At 48.4% G+C, this 18,563-nt stretch overlaps 7 non-coding genes across 7 annotated transcripts; all 7 read left to right on the top strand.

Annotated features, from left to right (window-relative positions):
* The first annotated feature begins 925 nt into the window (after positions 1 to 925).
* Positions 926 to 1,040, top strand: LOC128488115 (U5 spliceosomal RNA). Its single transcript, XR_008353552.1, has one exon. It is a non-coding gene; the product is annotated as a U5 spliceosomal RNA (small nuclear RNA).
* Positions 1,041 to 2,663: 1,623 nt separating this feature from the next.
* Positions 2,664 to 2,778, top strand: LOC128487898 (U5 spliceosomal RNA). Its single transcript, XR_008353344.1, has one exon. It is a non-coding gene; the product is annotated as a U5 spliceosomal RNA (small nuclear RNA).
* Positions 2,779 to 4,401: 1,623 nt separating this feature from the next.
* On the top strand, positions 4,402 to 4,516 carry LOC128487897 (U5 spliceosomal RNA). Its single transcript, XR_008353343.1, has one exon. It is a non-coding gene; the product is annotated as a U5 spliceosomal RNA (small nuclear RNA).
* A 1,623-nt stretch (positions 4,517 to 6,139) lies between these two features.
* LOC128488124 (U5 spliceosomal RNA) lies at positions 6,140 to 6,254 on the top strand. The gene has a single exon (XR_008353561.1). It is a non-coding gene; the product is annotated as a U5 spliceosomal RNA (small nuclear RNA).
* Positions 6,255 to 7,877: 1,623 nt separating this feature from the next.
* On the top strand, positions 7,878 to 7,992 carry LOC128488197 (U5 spliceosomal RNA). Its single transcript, XR_008353630.1, has one exon. It is a non-coding gene; the product is annotated as a U5 spliceosomal RNA (small nuclear RNA).
* A 1,621-nt stretch (positions 7,993 to 9,613) lies between these two features.
* On the top strand, positions 9,614 to 9,728 carry LOC128488123 (U5 spliceosomal RNA). Its single transcript, XR_008353560.1, has one exon. It is a non-coding gene; the product is annotated as a U5 spliceosomal RNA (small nuclear RNA).
* A 7,713-nt stretch (positions 9,729 to 17,441) lies between these two features.
* On the top strand, positions 17,442 to 17,556 carry LOC128488121 (U5 spliceosomal RNA). The gene has a single exon (XR_008353558.1). It is a non-coding gene; the product is annotated as a U5 spliceosomal RNA (small nuclear RNA).
* Positions 17,557 to 18,563: the final 1,007 nt, after the last annotated feature.

Here is an 18,563-nt window from a genome sequence, read left to right as displayed (position 1 = left end):
CTTCCCGCCGCAGTTTTAATACAAAAACAATTTTGTTAGGTACTTTTTATAATCTTAGGTGCAAAATGTTGGCACTGGCGATGCTGCTTAAGACAAAAAGAAATTGAAGGAAATCAGGCTTTTTTGGTGTTTGTGAAAAGGATGGGCTAAACACGCCACAATGGGGAAGGATTCTAAGCCTTACCTAACCCTAAACTGTCAACCGTAAACCATTAACAGTACTCCGACGCTAACTGTAACTGGGCCTCTTCAAAGCCATGAGCTTAACCCGCCCCTAACCCAAGCTCTATCACCAAACCTTTCCATGCTTAAACGTTTCTAACCGCTAACTTTGGAAAGGTGGTTTAATTAGAAAGATTGGATTTGTGGAAAAGATATATTTGCTTTCAAAGGAAACAGCATCAGGCAACTTGGTATTTGTGAAGCCGATGGGTTCAGCACGCCACGATTGGAAAAAAGAGTAGTAATCAGATTCCATCCCGAAGCCTTACCCCTAACCTTGTAACACAGCCCAAAGAATGTGTGCCAGGAACTTCTGGTGGCTGCAGCAGAAGGGGAAGTTGCGGACCCCCGTAGGTAAGCGGTGGGGGAGTTACAATCTTCAGCTTTTCTTTTCTTAACGCAAACAACATTGTTTCAAAGAAGCAACCTCGCGCCCCAGTCACTAAGACTGCTGGAAGGTTTGTTTGAGCTGCCGCCTCATTTGAATACCCATGATGCACCGAGAAACGCCCCGCCTTATTGTTAGTTTAATAAGACTTTAAAACAGCCCAATATTAAATAGTTCCAATCCCTTTGCAATTGTGTTTTGCATGTGTTAAAGGTTCCAATGATCAGGCAAGAGCTGGGTGGGATTAATTAAACACACCTTAACCTCGAGGAGCACTGCCTGTGGCCGGGCCGTTGCCCTGCGGCATGCTTGGGTATACTCTGGTTTCTCTTCAGACCGAATAAATCTTTCGCCTTTTACTAAAGATTTCCGTGGGGAGGAACGACCATGAGTCTTAATCAATTTTTTGATGCCTGGCGTTTGCTGGGTTTCTTTGCTGTTGTTAACGATAGATCAAAAAGATTGCTTGCTTTAGTTGCAAGCTTCGCCCTGGCTAAGGGCTGCTTCGCATCCAGAAGCGCAAAATATCCTGCCTGCGTCATGCTATGTACTGTTTGGGGTTGTAGAAATGCTTTAACGAGGCAGAGTTAGACCACGCCCTCCAGACTGTATGCAAATAAGCCTGTACATATGCTTTCAAGCATATTCCCAATTGTTCTTTATGATAATAAACGAACCAAAAAAAAAAAACAACTGTCCTTAAATGTTTAACATTGAGATCTCTGTTCCTCACATGTGCAGTTGTATTATTCATTTCCTCAAATATCAATAGTGAAACATCTGGAAAAAGTACTCACCACACGCTTAAGGGGCCGGTTTTCAGCATGGAAAGGACTAATGCGCCCTCTGTACGTTCAGTGATCATAGCTTTTTTGCTATTTGTTTAAAAGCTTTCCGACACGAGTTGGGAAGCTCTATGCGTGTGGAAAGATCAGGTTGCAGACTTCATTTTTGGCAAAGTGTCTAGTCTGCCGTGTTTGGATTGACTTTTGCCGCTCCGATGCCGTGCTGCGCTCCTTCTTTGTGGCGGTGCTGGGGAGTCCGGTCGTCCGTGCGCTGCCGTTAGTGAGCCTTTTGCTCGTTCGTCGCAAGGCCGTATGGTGAACTGTCCGAGATTTTGTGCGTTTTCTTCCCGCCGCAGTTTTAATACAAAAACAATTTTGTTAGGTACTTTTTATAATCTTAGGTGCAAAATGTTGGCACTGGCGATGCTGCTTAAGACAAAAAGAAATTGAAGGAAATCAGGCTTTTTTGGTGTTTGTGAAAAGGATGGGCTAAACACGCCACAATGGGGAAGGATTCTAAGCCTTACCTAACCCTAAACTGTCAACCGTAAACCATTAACAGTACTCCGACGCTAACTGTAACTGGGCCTCTTCAAAGCCATGAGCTTAACCCGCCCCTAACCCAAGCTCTATCACCAAACCTTTCCATGCTTAAACGTTTCTAACCGCTAACTTTGGAAAGGTGGTTTAATTAGAAAGATTGGATTTGTGGAAAAGATATATTTGCTTTCAAAGGAAACAGCATCAGGCAACTTGGTATTTGTGAAGCCGATGGGTTCAGCACGCCACGATTGGAAAAAAGAGTAGTAATCAGATTCCATCCCGAAGCCTTACCCCTAACCTTGTAACACAGCCCAAAGAATGTGTGCCAGGAACTTCTGGTGGCTGCAGCAGAAGGGGAAGTTGCGGACCCCCGTAGGTAAGCGGTGGGGGAGTTACAATCTTCAGCTTTTCTTTTCTTAACGCAAACAACATTGTTTCAAAGAAGCAACCTCGCGCCCCAGTCACTAAGACTGCTGGAAGGTTTGTTTGAGCTGCCGCCTCATTTGAATACCCATGATGCACCGAGAAACGCCCCGCCTTATTGTTAGTTTAATAAGACTTTAAAACAGCCCAATATTAAATAGTTCCAATCCCTTTGCAATTGTGTTTTGCATGTGTTAAAGGTTCCAATGATCAGGCAAGAGCTGGGTGGGATTAATTAAACACACCTTAACCTCGAGGAGCACTGCCTGTGGCCGGGGCGTTGCCCTGCGGCATGCTTGGGTATACTCTGGTTTCTCTTCAGACCGAATAAATCTTTCGCCTTTTACTAAAGATTTCCGTGGGGAGGAACGACCATGAGTCTTAATCAATTTTTTGATGCCTGGCGTTTGCTGGGCTTCTTTGCTGTTGTTAACGATAGATCAAAAAGATTGCTTGCTTTAGTCGCAAGCTTCGTCCTGGCTAAGGGCTGCGTCGCATCCAGAAGCGCAAAATATCCTGCCTGTGTCATGCTATGTACTGTTTGGGGTTGTAGAAATGCTTTAATGAGGCAGAGTTAGACCACGCCCTCCAGACTGTATGCAAATAAGCCTGTACACATGCTTTCAAGCATATTCCCAATTGTTCTTTATGATAATAAACAAACCAAAAAAAAAAAACAACTGTCCTTAAATGTTTAACATTGAGATCCCTGTTCCTCACATGTGCAGTTGTATTATTCATTTCCTCAAATATCAATAGTGAAACATCTGGAAAAAGTACTCACCACACGCTTAAGGGGCCGGTTTTCAGCATGGAAAGGACTAATGCGCCCTCTGTACGTTCAGTGATCATAGCTTTTTTGCTATTTGTTTAAAAGCTTTCCGACACGAGTTGGGAAGCTCTATGCGTGTGGAAAGATCAGGTTGCAGACTTCATTTTTGGCAAAGTGTCTAGTCTGCCGTGTTTGGATTGACTTTTGCCGCTCCGATGCCGTGCTGCGCTCCTTCTTTGTGGCGGTGCTGGGGAGTCCGGTCGTCCGTGTGCTGCCGTTAGTGAGCCTTTTGCTCGTTTGTCGCAAGGCCGTATGGTGAACTGTCCGAGATTTTGTGCGTTTTCTTCCCGCCGCAGTTTTAATACAAAAACAATTTTGTTAGGTACTTTTTATAATCTTAGGTGCAAAATGTTGGCACTGGCGATGCTGCTTAAGACAAAAAGAAATTGAAGGAAATCAGGCTTTTTTGGTGTTTGTGAAAAGGATGGGCTAAACACGCCACAATGGGGAAGGATTCTAAGCCTTACCTAACCCTAAACTGTCAACCGTAAACCATTAACAGTACTCCGACGCTAACTGTAACTGGGCCTCTTCAAAGCCATGAGCTTAACCCGCCCCTAACCCAAGCTCTATCACCAAACCTTTCCATGCTTAAACGTTTCTAACCGCTAACTTTGGAAAGGTGGTTTAATTAGAAAGATTGGATTTGTGGAAAAGATATATTTGCTTTCAAAGGAAACAGCATCAGGCAACTTGGTATTTGTGAAGCCGATGGGTTCAGCACGCCACGATTGGAAAAAAGAGTAGTAATCAGATTCCATCCCGAAGCCTTACCCCTAACCTTGTAACACAGCCCAAAGAATGTGTGCCAGGAACTTCTGGTGGCTGCAGCAGAAGGGGAAGTTGCGGACCCCCGTAGGTAAGCGGTGGGGGAGTTACAATCTTCAGCTTTTCTTTTCTTAACGCAAACAACATTGTTTCAAAGAAGCAACCTCGCGCCCCAGTCACTAAGACTGCTGGAAGGTTTGTTTGAGCTGCCGCCTCATTTGAATACCCATGATGCACCGAGAAACGCCCCGCCTTATTGTTAGTTTAATAAGACTTTAAAACAGCCCAATATTAAATAGTTCCAATCCCTTTGCAATTGTGTTTTGCATGTGTTAAAGGTTCCAATGATCAGGCAAGAGCTGGGTGGGATTAATTAAACACACCTTAACCTCGAGGAGCACTGCCTGTGGCCGGGCCGTTGCCCTGCGGCATGCTTGGGTATACTCTGGTTTCTCTTCAGACCGAATAAATCTTTCGCCTTTTACTAAAGATTTCCGTGGGGAGGAACGACCATGAGTCTTAATCAATTTTTTGATGCCTGGCGTTTGCTGGGCTTCTTTGCTGTTGTTAACGATAGATCAAAAAGATTGCTTGCTTTAGTCGCAAGCTTCGTCCTGGCTAAGGGCTGCGTCGCATCCAGAAGCGCAAAATATCCTGCCTGTGTCATGCTATGTACTGTTTGGGGTTGTAGAAATGCTTTAATGAGGCAGAGTTAGACCACGCCCTCCAGACTGTATGCAAATAAGCCTGTACATATGCTTTCAAGCATATTCCCAATTGTTCTTTATGATAATAAACAAACCAAAAAAAAAAAACAACTGTCCTTAAATGTTTAACATTGAGATCTCTGTTCCTCACATGTGCAGTTGTATTATTCATTTCCTCAAATATCAATAGTGAAACATCTGGAAAAAGTACTCACCACACGCTTAAGGGGCCGGTTTTCAGCATGGAAAGGACTAATGCGCCCTCTGTACGTTCAGTGATCATAGCTTTTTTGCTATTTGTTTAAAAGCTTTCCGACACGAGTTGGGAAGCTCTATGCGTGTGGAAAGATCAGGTTGCAGACTTCATTTTTGGCAAAGTGTCTAGTCTGCCGTGTTTGGATTGACTTTTGCCGCTCCGATGCCGTGCTGCGCTCCTTCTTTGTGGCGGTGCTGGGGAGTCCGGTCGTCCGTGCGCTGCCGTTAGTGAGCCTTTTGCTCGTTCGTCGCAAGGCCGTATGGTGAACTGTCCGAGATTTTGTGCGTTTTCTTCCCGCCGCAGTTTTAATACAAAAACAATTTTGTTAGGTACTTTTTATAATCTTAGGTGCAAAATGTTGGCACTGGCGATGCTGCTTAAGACAAAAAGAAATTGAAGGAAATCAGGCTTTTTTGGTGTTTGTGAAAAGGATGGGCTAAACACGCCACAATGGGGAAGGATTCTAAGCCTTACCTAACCCTAAACTGTCAACCGTAAACCATTAACAGTACTCCGACGCTAACTGTAACTGGGCCTCTTCAAAGCCATGAGCTTAACCCGCCCCTAACCCAAGCTCTATCACCAAACCTTTCCATGCTTAAACGTTTCTAACCGCTAACTTTGGAAAGGTGGTTTAATTAGAAAGATTGGATTTGTGGAAAAGATATATTTGCTTTCAAAGGAAACAGCATCAGGCAACTTGGTATTTGTGAAGCCGATGGGTTCAGCACGCCACGATTGGAAAAAAGAGTAGTAATCAGATTCCATCCCGAAGCCTTACCCCTAACCTTGTAACACAGCCCAAAGAATGTGTGCCAGGAACTTCTGGTGGCTGCAGCAGAAGGGGAAGTTGCGGACCCCCGTAGGTAAGCGGTGGGGGAGTTACAATCTTCAGCTTTTCTTTTCTTAACGCAAACAACATTGTTTCAAAGAAGCAACCTCGCGCCCCAGTCACTAAGACTGCTGGAAGGTTTGTTTGAGCTGCCGCCTCATTTGAATACCCATGATGCACCGAGAAACGCCCCGCCTTATTGTTAGTTTAATAAGACTTTAAAACAGCCCAATATTAAATAGTTCCAATCCCTTTGCAATTGTGTTTTGCATGTGTTAAAGGTTCCAATGATCAGGCAAGAGCTGGGTGGGATTAATTAAACACACCTTAACCTCGAGGAGCACTGCCTGTGGCCGGGCCGTTGCCCTGCGGCATGCTTGGGTATACTCTGGTTTCTCTTCAGACTGAATAAATCTTTCGCCTTTTACTAAAGATTTCCGTGGGGAGGAACGACCATGAGTCTTAATCAATTTTTTGATGCCTGGCGTTTGCTGGGCTTCTTTGCTGTTGTTAACGATAGATCAAAAAGATTGCTTGCTTTAGTCGCAAGCTTCGTCCTGGCTAAGGGCTGTGTCGCATCCAGAAGCGCAAAATATCCTGCCTGTGTCATGCTATGTACTGTTTGGGGTTGTAGAAATGCTTTAACGAGGCAGAGTTAGACCACGCCCTCCAGACTGTATGCAAATAAGCCTGTACATATGCTGTCAAGCATATTCCCAATTGTTCTTTATGATAATAAACAAACCAAAAAAAAAAAACAACTGTCCTTAAATGTTTAACATTGAGATCTCTGTTCCTCACATGTGCAGTTGTATTATTCATTTCCTCAAATATCAATAGTGAAACATCTGGAAAAAGTACTCACCACACGCTTAAGGGGCCGGTTTTCAGCATGGAAAGGACTAATGCGCCCTCTGTACGTTCAGTGATCATAGCTTTTTTGCTATTTGTTTAAAAGCTTTCCCACACGAATTGGGAAGCTCTATGCGTGTGGAAAGATCGGGTTGCAGACTTCAGTTTTGGCAAAGTGTCTAGTCTGCCGTGTTTGGATTGACTTTTGCCGCTCCGATGCCGTGCTGCGCTCCTTCTTTGTGGCGGTGCTGGGGAGTCCGGTCGTCCGTGCGCTGCCGTTAGTGAGCCTTTTGCTCGTTCGTCGCAAGGCCGTATGGTGAACTGTCCGAGATTTTGTGCGTTTTCTTCCCGCCGCAGTTTTAATACAAAAACAATTTTGTTAGGTACTTTTTATAATCTTAGGTGCAAAATGTTGGCACTGGCGATGCTGCTTAAGACAAAAAGAAATTGAAGGAAATCAGGCTTTTTTGGTGTTTGTGAAAAGGATGGGCTAAACACGCCACAATGGGGAAGGATTCTAAGCCTTACCTAACCCTAAACTGTCAACCGTAAACCATTAACAGTACTCCGACGCTAACTGTAACTGGGCCTCTTCAAAGCCATGAGCTTAACCCGCCCCTAACCCAAGCTCTATCACCAAACCTTTCCATGCTTAAACGTTTCTAACCGCTAACTTTGGAAAGGTGGTTTAATAAGAAAGATTGGATTTGTGGAAAAGATATATTTGCTTTCAAAGGAAACAGCATCAGGCAACTTGGTATTTGTGAAGCCGATGGGTTCAGCACGCCACGATTGGAAAAAAGAGTAGTAATCAGATTCCATCCCGAAGCCTTACCCCTAACCTTGTAACGCAGCCCAAAGAATGTGTGCCAGGAACTTCTGGTGGCTGCAGCAGAAGGGGAAGTTGCGGACCCCCGTAGGTAAGCGGTGGGGGAGTTACAATCTTCAGCTTTTCTTTTCTTAACGCAAACAACATTGTTTCAAAGAAGCAACCTCGCGCCCCAGTCACTAAGACTGCTGGAAGGTTTGTTTGAGCTGCCGCCTCATTTGAATACCCATGATGCACCGAGAAACGCCCCGCCTTATTAATAGTTTAATAAGACTTTAAAACAGCCCAATATTAAATAGTTCCAATCCCTTTGCAATTGTGTTTTGCATGTGTTAAAGGTTCCAATGATCAGGCAAGAGCTGGGTGGGATTAATTAAACACACCTTAACCTCGAGGAGCACTGCCTGTGGCCGGGCCGTTGCCCTGCGGCATGCTTGGGTATACTCTGGTTTCTCTTCAGACCGAATAAATCTTTCGCCTTTTACTAAAGATTTCCGTGGGGAGGAACGACCGTGAGCCTTAATCAATTTTTTGATGCCTGGCGTTTGCTGGGCTTCTTTGCTGTTGTTAACGATAGATCAAAAAGATTGCTTGATTTAGTCGCAAGCTTCGTCCTGGCTAAGGGCTGCGTCGCATCCAGAAGCGCAAAATATCCTGCCTGTGTCATGCTATGTACTGTTTGGGGTTGTAGAAATGCTTTAACGAGGCAGAGTTAGACCACGCCCTCCAGACTGTATGCAAATAAGCCTGTACATATGCTTTCAAGCATATTCCCAATTGTTCTTTATGATAATAAACAAACCAAAAAAAAAACAACTGTCCTTAAATGTTTAAAATTGAGATCTCTGTTCCTCACATGTGCAGTTGTATTATTAATTTCCTCAAATATCAATAGTGAAACATCTGGAAAAAGTACTCACCACACGCTTAAGGGGCCGGTTTTCAGCATGGAAAGGACTAATGCGCCTTCTGTACGTTCAGTGATCATAGCTTTTTTGCTATTTGTTTAAAAGCTTTCCGACACGAGTTGGGAAGCTCTATGCGTGTGGAAAGATCAGGTTGCAGACTTCATTTTTGGCGAAGTGTCTAGTCTGCCGTGTTTGGATTGACTTTTGCCGCTCCGATGCCGTGCTGCGCTCCTTCTTTGTGGCGGTGCTGGGGAGTCCGGTCGTCCGTGCGCTGCCGTTAGTGAGCCTTTTGCTCATTCGTCGCAAGGCCGTATGGTGAACTGTCCGAGATTTTGTGCGTTTTCTTCCCGCCGCAGTTTTAATACAAAAACAATTTTGTTAGGTACTTTTTATAATCTTAGGTGCAAAATGTTGGCACTGGCGATGCTGCTTAAGACAAAAAGAAATTGAAGGAAATCAGGCTTTTTTGGTGTTTGTGAAAAGGATGGGCTAAACACGCCACAATGGGGAAGGATTCTAAGCCTTACCTAACCCTAAACTGTCAACCGTAAACCATTAACAGTACTCCGACGCTAACTGTAACTGGGCCTCTTCAAAGCCATGAGCTTAACCCGCCCCTAACCCAAGCTCTATCACCAAACCTTTCCATGCTTAAACGTTTCTAACCGCTAACTTTGGAAAGGTGGTTTAATTAGAAAGATTGGATTTGTGGAAAAGATATATTTGCTTTCAAAGGAAACAGCATCAGGCAACTTGGTATTTGTGAAGCCGATGGGTTCAGCACGCCACGATTGGAAAAAAGAGTAGTAATCAGATTCCATCCCGAAGCCTTACCCCTAACCTTGTAACACAGCCCAAAGAATGTGTGCCAGGAACTTCTGGTGGCTGCAGCAGAAGGGGAAGTTGCGGACCCCCGTAGGTAAGCGGTGGGGGAGTTACAATCTTCAGCTTTTCTTTTCTTAACGCAAACAACATTGTTTCAAAGAAGCAACCTCGCGCCCCAGTCACTAAGACTGCTGGAAGGTTTGTTTGAGCTGCCGCCTCATTTGAATACCCATGATGCACCGAGAAACGCCCCGCCTTATTGTTAGTTTAATAAGACTTTAAAACAGCCCAATATTAAATAGTTCCAATCCCTTTGCAATTGTGTTTTGCATGTGTTAAAGGTTCCAATGATCAGGCAAGAGCTGGGTGGGATTAATTAAACACACCTTAACCTCGAGGAGCACTGCCTGTGGCCGGGCCGTTGCCCTGCGGCATGCTTGGGTATACTCTGGTTTCTCTTCAGACTGAATAAATCTTTCGCCTTTTACTAAAGATTTCCGTGGGGAGGAACGACCATGAGTCTTAATCAATTTTTTGATGCCTGGCGTTTGCTGGGCTTCTTTGCTGTTGTTAACGATAGATCAAAAAGATTGCTTGCTTTAGTCGCAAGCTTCGTCCTGGTTAAGGGCTGCGTCGCAGCCAGAAGCGCAAAATATCCTGCCTGTGTCATGCTATGTACTGTTTGGGGTTGTAGAAATGCTTTAACGAGGCAGAGGTAGACCACGCCCTCCAGGCTGTATGCAAATAAGCCTGTACATATGCTTTCAAGCATATTCCCAATTGTTCTTTATGATAATAAACAAACCAAAAAAAAAAAACAACTGTCCTTAAATGTTTAACATTGAGATCTCTGTTCCTCACATGTGCAGTTGTATTATTCATTTCCTCAAATATCAATAGTGAAACATCTGGAAAAAGTACTCACCACACGCTTAAGGGGCCGGTTTTCAGCATGGAAAGGACTAATGCGCCCTCTGTACGTTCAGTGATCATAGCTTTTTTGCTATTTGTTTAAAAGCTTTCCGACGCGAGTTGGGAAGCTCTATGCGTGTGGAAAGATCAGGTTGAGATCGCTTCTCGGCCTTTTGGCTAAGATCAAGTGTCTTGCCTGAGGTTCGTGACGATTGGTTGTTGTTGGACCTCGGCCTTTCTACTTATGTAGACATGCTGCTATTGGGGTTCTAACTGATGCCTTTCTGAACGAAACGAGATTCGGTCACGGTTGCGTTCGCTCGCTACTCGGCCTCCGGGCCTGCAGACCCTAGGAAACCCGTTGTGGACTCCCCAACACCGAGTGGATGCATGCTGGAGAAATCCTAACACTCGTGAGGCTTGAGCGCACGGTCTACCTTTGGGTGCTGGGAAAGACTCCCCCTCTTCCTGAGGCGGTCTTCTCCCCTACTTTTGGCCTTTTTTAGTGCCTTTTCCCTCTTTTTGGCCTTTTTTAGTGCCTTCCCCTGCCCCTCTTTTTGGCCTTTTTTAGTGCCTTCCCCTGCCCCTCTTTTTGGCCTTTTTTAGTGCCTTCCCCTGCCCCTCTTTTTGGCCTTTTTTAGTGCCTTCCCCTTCCCCTCTTTTTGGCCTTTTTTAGTGCCTTCCCCTGCCCTTCTTTTTGGCCTTTTTTAGTGCCTTCCCCTACCCCTCTTTTTGGCCTTTTTTAGTGCCTTCCCCTGCCCCTCTTTTTGGCCTTTTTTAGTGCCTTCCCCCTGCCCCTCTTTTTGGCCTTTTTTTGTGCCTTCCCCTGCCCCTCTTTTTGGCCTTTTTTAGTGCATCCCCCTGCCTTCCCCCCTGTGCTTTTAATCTCTCCCTCTTCTCTTTTCCAGTTCTCTACGCTTTCCCAGCCAGACCCGACGAGGAGCGAAAATGGCAACCCAGACCTCTGAAGCCCAACAACCCAGCCAGGCCACCGGAAGCCGAGTCCAGCCTGCAGCGACCCCAGGGAGCCCACCTCCCCTGGAGACCTGGATGAGGCAGACGGTGGTCCTAAAGTTAAAGGAAGTGGAGGGCCGCACCCCTGACATGGATGTGGACACCTTCAGCAAGAAGGTAGTGCACGAGGGAGCAGGCTTCAGCCCAGCAGAAACCCTGAGCGTCCAGTCGTTTTTGAAGGGAATGTTCTACGTAACGTTCATTTCAGCGGCGGTCTGCAAAAGGTTCTGGGAAGCCTTCAGGTCGGCGAAACCGGATCAGGTCCTCTCCCGTTTCTACGGAAACAGCCCCATCCACAGGGAGGAGAGACCCGTGACGGTCTCGATGCGGAACCCCCACACCCCAGGAAAAGACGTGGCAACTTTTCTGGGAAGATACTGCCACATCGTGAAAGAACCGACCAAGATCCTCAACCAGTACGGCTTCTGGACAGGAAGATGGTCCCTCGTGATCCGTCTGAAGGCAGACTCCACCTCGCCGGACGGGCTCCAACACCTCCCGCAGAGCTTCGCCCTGGGGAATTCTACAGGCATGCTTTTCTACCCTGGTCAGCCCACAACCTGCAGACGATGCAGCCAACTGGGTCACAAGGCGGAGGAATGCCAACAGAAATCCTGCAGGCACTGCAGGGTGGTGGGGCACGAGACCAAAGACTGTCCACGAAAGAAGACCTGTAACCTGTGCGGCGATCCTGACCACATCTACAAGGATTGCCCCAAAAGATCAAGGTCATACGCAGCGGTAGCAGCAGCCAAGGCCCCGGCCAAGGTCCCCTCGTCGGCCCCGACCAAGGCTCCAGCCAAGGCGCCGGCACCGCAGACACCCTCTCTGGCAACCCCGAAAGCGAAACCCAGGAAAGGTAAGAAAGCAGCTCCCCCCCCTGCCGAGACTGCCGTGGCCCTGCCCGCTGTCAAGGCTCCCCCTCCTCCCCCAGAGGCAGCGCCATCCCTCCCCTGCGCTGCCTCCGACCCTCCCTGCTTCACCCCCTTCTCCCTCCCCCCACTCCTCCCCCTCTCTGCAGCAGCTCTAACCCCGTCCCTAGCTGCTGCAGACCCCGACCCTTTCCCCCCTCTTGTTTCCGCTGCAGACAACCCCCTGGAGATGCCGCCAAAAGGAGCCGGAGCCAGAAAACGCAAACATAGCGGCAAGAAGGAGGAGGAGGACGAGGACAGCGAGACTGAGACGAGCCCCACCAGGATCTCTGTCCAGAAGAGGGCGCCACCACCAGCCCCCACCGTTCCCTCCCCCTCTCCTCCCGAGCCCGCAAATGACAACGACGACACGCTCGAAAAGATGGTCCAGGACCTGACCCCGTCGGATGAGCCAGCCACCGAGACCGAGGCTCTGATCCTCAACCAGCTGGACATCGACAACCAGGTCTCCCTCCTGGAACAGCTGCTAGACGAGGCGGTCTGGACCCCCGTGAACCCCATCGACCACGGCGGGGAAGATCCTCCCCCACCAGGGGGAGGAGGCGGTAACTAGTGCCTCTGTTTGAGCTGACCTTCTTTTTACTCCCAACTAATGGCGTCAATTTCTATTTTCTCCATTAATGTGAGGAGCATGAAGGACCAGTTCCGGAGGCGCGGTTTACTAACCTTCCTTTCTTCACAGCAGTGTGATGTATATATGTTGCAGGAATGCGCTTTACCCTTCTCTCGTTCTTATCGCCATCTATGCAGGGAATGGTCCCACGGCCCGTCCTTTTGGTCCGGTGGGAACGGCTGCAAGTCGGCGGGGGTTGCTATCCTGATCCGAGGAGGCAACTTCATGGTGGACGCTGTCCAGGAGATGGTCTGCGGCAGACTTCTGGTCGTGGACGGATCCTGGGCGGGGGAGCCTGTCAGGCTCATCACCGTGTACGCCTCCCCGGAGAAGAAGCAACGCCTGGAGCTTCTCCAGAACCTGCGGACCCAGCTGACTACCACCAGGGCCATAGTGATGGGCGGGGACTTCAACTGCCCGATCGAGGAAGGAGGGCGCACTTCCACCCACGCAACAAACCTGGACGTGACTTCGAAACTGCTCAGAGAGATTGTCACAGAGGCATCCTTAAAGGACGCTATGGGCTCCATCGGGACCGGCTCCGTGAACTATTCTTGGAGCCGGCCTGATGGCTCTGTGCGTTCCCGGATAGACTTTGTGTTCACCTCTCGAGCGGTAGAGCATCAGCAGTGCTCCATGGTGCCCTGCTACTTCTCGGCTCCAGTGTGCCCTGGGCAAAGGGTTTCCTCCCGGTCCAGGCTCCTGGAAGCTGAACTGTGCCCTGTTAGAGAGGCAGGAAATCGTGGATGAGCTGCGTAATGTATATTCTGATTGTGTCAGTACCAAGTATCTGTTCCCCACTGTAGCCCAGTGGTGGGAGTTTACTAAAGTAAAGCTGCGCTCTTTCTTTCAGGCTAAAGGAAGACTCCAGGCGTGTGAGAGGAAGAGGAAATTCAGACGGCTGCAGCGCAAGCTGCAGTCCCTGTTGGACCTCCAACAGTGCGGATGGGACGTGGACGAGGAGCTGGAGGAGACCAAGGAGGGCCTGAAAAGGCACTTTGAGGAGGAATCCAAGCAAATCGTCTTCCGTTCCAAGGTGGAGAACCTGGAGAAGGGTGAGAAATGTAACTCTTTCTTTTTCAGGAAGCTCCACTCCGCCCACACGCCCCTGACGGAAATGAGAGACAGCGAAGGTGTGGTACGACAGGGGAAGGAGGAGGTCCAGAAAGTGGTCGTCGACTACTACCGGGATCTCTACTCCCCCAAAGACACAGACCCGGAGGCTGCTGAACGGTTCCTGTCAGGTATCACTAACACCATTGATCCCGCAGGTCGTGCAGCCACGGACGCCCCCTTGACGCTGGAGGAGCTGCACTCTGCCGCCAAATCCTTCAGGAAGGGCAGGACACCGGGCAGTGACGGCCTCCCAGCCGAGTTGTACACAACGCTGTGGGACCTCATTGGCCCGGACCTCCTCGACCTGTACGAGGAGATGGTGGTGGAGGGCAGGATGCCCCCCACGCTGAGAGAGGGAATGATCACGATCCTGTATAAGCGGAAGGGGGAGAGATGCGACCTGAAAAATTGGCGTCCCATCTCTCTCCTGAACGTGGACTACAAGATCCTCGCCAAGGTACTAGCCACCAGGTTGAAGAAAGTCATCGGGCAGATCGTCCACCCCGACCAGACCTGCGGCATCCCAGGGCGCCGGATCGCGGACAGCCTGGCCCTCATCAGGGACACGATCTACTACATCAAGGACCGCAACGTCCGTGCTGCTCTGGTCACCCTAGACCAAGAGAAGGCATTTGATCGGCTGTCTCATGGTTTTATGGGTCAGGTACTGCGGAGGTTTGGGCTGGGGGAGATGTTCTGTTCTTATGCTAACCTGATGTACCTTGATATCCGCAGCTCGGTGCTGGTGAACGGCTGGAAGACTGACCCCTTCCAGGTCCTCTCTGGGGTCAGACAAGGCTGCCCTCTTTCACCTCTTCTTTTTGTCTGTTGTATAGAGCTCTTCGCCGAGTGCATCAGACGGAATCCAGAGATCAGAGGGATCACCGCGCCGGGCAGAGACAAGAAAGAGATAAAGTGCTCGCTCTACATGGACGACGTGACCATCTTCTGCGCGGATCGCCGGTCGGTGAGAGCGCTCGTCCAGACGTGCGAGGACTTCAGCCGGGCTTCAGGCGCAAAGGTCAACTGCGGGAAGTCGGAGACCATGCTGTTCGGGCAGTGGGACCTGACTTCTGAGCCGATCCCGTTTCCCGTCAAAACCGACTTCCTAAAGATCCTGGGAGTCTGGTTCGGCAGAGACGGCGCGGCCCTGAAAAGCTGGGAGGAGAGACTCAACAAGGTAAAGCAGAAATTTGGGCTGTGGAGCCTCAGAGACCTTACCATCGAAGGGAAAGTGCTGGTGCTGCGCAACGAGATTCTTCCCGTGCTGCAGTACGTGGCTCAGGCGTGGCCCTTGCTGGTCACCATCCACCGAGCCATCAACCGAGCAGTTTTCCACTTCATCTGGGGCTCCAAAATGGACAGAGTAAAGCGCACAGTGATGTACAAGGAACCCGGCAAGGGAGGCAAAGGAGTGCCTGACATCCCTACCATGCTGAGGACCTTCTTTGTGTGCAACTGCGTGCGCAGGACTCTCAGAGACGTAGTGAAAGGCTCTGCTGGAAACTCCATGTCTCGCTTCTTCCTGCTGCCCCTGTGGAGGCAGCTCAAGTGGGAAAAGTGGGACAGCTCCGTCCCTTACAATTGGACCATGCCCTGGTTCTACTCGGACGTGGGCAAATTTGTAAGGGAACACCAACTGGAGGGAGTTAAACCAGACCTGTGGCTACCCCGTGTGATCCACAAGTTCATCAGAGCCAAAGACACTATCGAGAACATCCCAGGGCTCCCCGACGCCACAGCCAAGACTGTCTGGGCTAACGTGTCGTCGAGCAGGCTAACCAACAGACATAAAGACATGGCATGGATGGCCATTCAGGGAGGCCTCCCCCTAAGGACATTTATGCATGCCAGGGGGCTGTGCAGATATAGACACTGCCCACAGTGCATTGTGGAGGAGGAGACTTCCCTCCACTTGTTCTGGCAGTGCCCGTTTGCACAGGCTTTGTTCAGAGCCCTGGAGCTGGATCTCAAGGACTCTATCGAGAGAAAGTACCTGTCCTACCATTCGGTACTTTACGGACTTTTCCCAGGGACACACACGGAGAGCGCCATTGAGGATGCTTGGCGCCTCATGTGCTGCGTAAAGGACGCTTTATGGTTTGCCAGGAACCGCCTGGTGCTGAGGAGGGAGCAGGTCACAGTCCGTGACTGCCGCAGGCTTATCCACAGCCTGCTGAGAGACTACTCTCTCAAGGACAGTCTAGAGGCTGAAGACTAGCCCCTTCTCCTCGGCCCCCTCTCCCCCCCATTTCCCCAGGTTATGTTCCACTAAGTGCTAACCATATGTGTCACGTCTGGGAATGTAATTGTACACTGCTTCTACTGAGCTTTCCGTAAACTGAAGTCGTACTGTAACGTGTATTGCCCTGCGCTGCGTCGCAGTACTGCTTATCGTCTATCTGTACCAATATTACTGACCTTTGTATTCCTGCTAAAACAGGGTGATGTCTGTTTTATCATAAGCAGTTTTGTATAATAAACTTAAATACAAAAAGCTTTTTTGCTGTTTGTTTAAAAGCTTTCCGACACGAGTTGGGAAGCTCTATGCGTGTGGAAAGATCAGGTTGCAGACTTCATTTTTGGCAAAGTGTCTAGTCTGCCGTGTTTGGATTGACTTTTGCCGCTCCGATGCCGTGCTGCGCTCCTTCTTTGTGGCGGTGCTGGGGAGTCCGTTCGTCCGTGCGCTGCCGTTAGTGAGCCTTTTGCTCGTTCGTCGCAAGGCCGTATGGTGAACTGTCCGAGATTTTGTGCGTTTTCTTCCCGCCGCAGTTTTAATACAAAAACAATTTTGTTAGGTACTTTTTATAATCTTAGGTGCAAAATGTTGGCACTGGCGATGCTGCTTAAGACAAAAAGAAATTGAAGGAAATCAGGCTTTTTTGGTGTTTGTGAAAAGGATGGGCTAAACACGCCACAATGGGGAAGGATTCTAAGCCTTACCTAACCCTAAACTGTCAACCGTAAACCATTAACAGTACTCCGACGCTAACTGTAACTGGGCCTCTTCAAAGCCATGAGCTTAACCCGCCCCTAACCCAAGCTCTATCACCAAACCTTTCCATGCTTAAACGTTTCTAACCGCTAACTTTGGAAAGGTGGTTTAATTAGAAAGATTGGATTTGTGGAAAAGATATATTTGCTTTCAAAGGAAACAGCATCAGGCAACTTGGTATTTGTGAAGCCGATGGGTTCAGCACGCCACGATTGGAAAAAAGAGTAGTAATCAGATTCCATCCCGAAGCCTTACCCCTAACCTTGTAACACAGCCCAAAGAATGTGTGCCAGGAACTTCTGGTGGCTGCAGCAGAAGGGGAAGTTGCGGACCCCCGTAGGTAAGCGGTGGGGGAGTTACAATCTTCAGCTTTTCTTTTCTTAACGCAAACAACATTGTTTCAAAGAAGCAACCTCGCGCCCCAGTCACTAAGACTGCTGGAAGGTTTGTTTGAGCTGCTGCCTCATTTGAATACCCATGATGCACCGAGAAACGCCCCGCCTTATTGTTAGTTTAATAAGACTTTAAAACAGCCCAATATTAAATAGTTCCAATCCCTTTGCAATTGTGTTTTGCATGTGTTAAAGGTTCCAATGATCAGGCAAGAGCTGGGTGGGATTAATTAAACACACCTTAACCTCGAGGAGCACTGCCTGTGGCCGGGCCGTTGCCCTGCGGCATGCTTGGGTATACTCTGGTTTCTCTTCAGACTGAATAAATCTTTCGCCTTTTACTAAAGATTTCCGTGGGGAGGAACGACCATGAGTCTTAATCAATTTTTTGATGCCTGGCGTTTGCTGGGCTTCTTTGCTGTTGTTAACGATAGATCAAAAAGATTGCTTGCTTTAGTCGCAAGCTTCGTCCTGGCTAAGGGCTGCGTCGCATCCAGAAGCGCAAAATATCCTGCCTGTGTCATGCTATGTACTGTTTGGGGTTGTAGAAATGCTTTAACGAGGCAGAGTTAGACCACAGCCCTCCAGACTGTATGCAAATAAGCCTGTACATATGCTTTCAAGCATATTCCCAATTGTTCTTTATGATAATAAACAAACCAAAAAAAAAACAACTGTCCTTAAATGTTTAACATTGAGATCTCTGTTCCTCACATGTGCAGTTGTATTATTCATTTCCTCAAATATCAATAGTGAAACATCTGGAAAAAGTACTCACCACACGCTTAAGGGGCCGGTTTTCAGCATGGAAAGGACTAATGCGCCTTCTGTACGTTCAGTGATCATAGCTTTTTTGCTATTTGTTTAAAAGCTTTCCGACACGAGTTGGGAAGCTCTATGCGTGTGGAAAGATCAGGTTGCAGACTTCATTTTTGGCAAAGTGTCTAGTCTGCCGTGTTTGGATTGACTTTTGCCGCTCCGATGCCGTGCTGCGCTCCTTCTTTGTGGCGGTGCTGGGGAGTCCGGTCGTCCGTGCGCTGCCGTTAGTGAGCCTTTTGCTCGTTCGTCGCAAGGCCGTATGGTGAACTGTCCGAGATTTTGTGCGTTTTCTTCCCGCCGCAGTTTTAATACAAAAACAATTTTGTTAGGTACTTTTTATAATCTTAGGTGCAAAATGTTGGCACTGGCGATGCTGCTTAAGACAAAAAGAAATTGAAGGAAATCAGGCTTTTTTGGTGTTTGTGAAAAGGATGGGCTAAACACGCCACAATGGGGAAGGATTCTAAGCCTTACCTAACCCTAAACTGTCAACCGTAAACCATTAACAGTACTCCGACGCTAACTGTAACTGGGCCTCTTCAAAGCCATGAGCTTAACCCGCCCCTAACCCAAGCTCTATCACCAAACCTTTCCATGCTT

This window comes from Spea bombifrons, chromosome 3 (genome assembly GCF_027358695.1).
Source record: "Spea bombifrons isolate aSpeBom1 chromosome 3, aSpeBom1.2.pri, whole genome shotgun sequence".
Classification (NCBI taxonomy): domain Eukaryota; kingdom Metazoa; phylum Chordata; class Amphibia; order Anura; family Pelobatidae; genus Spea; species Spea bombifrons.
This window is presented reverse-complemented; position numbering and strand designations above follow the sequence as displayed.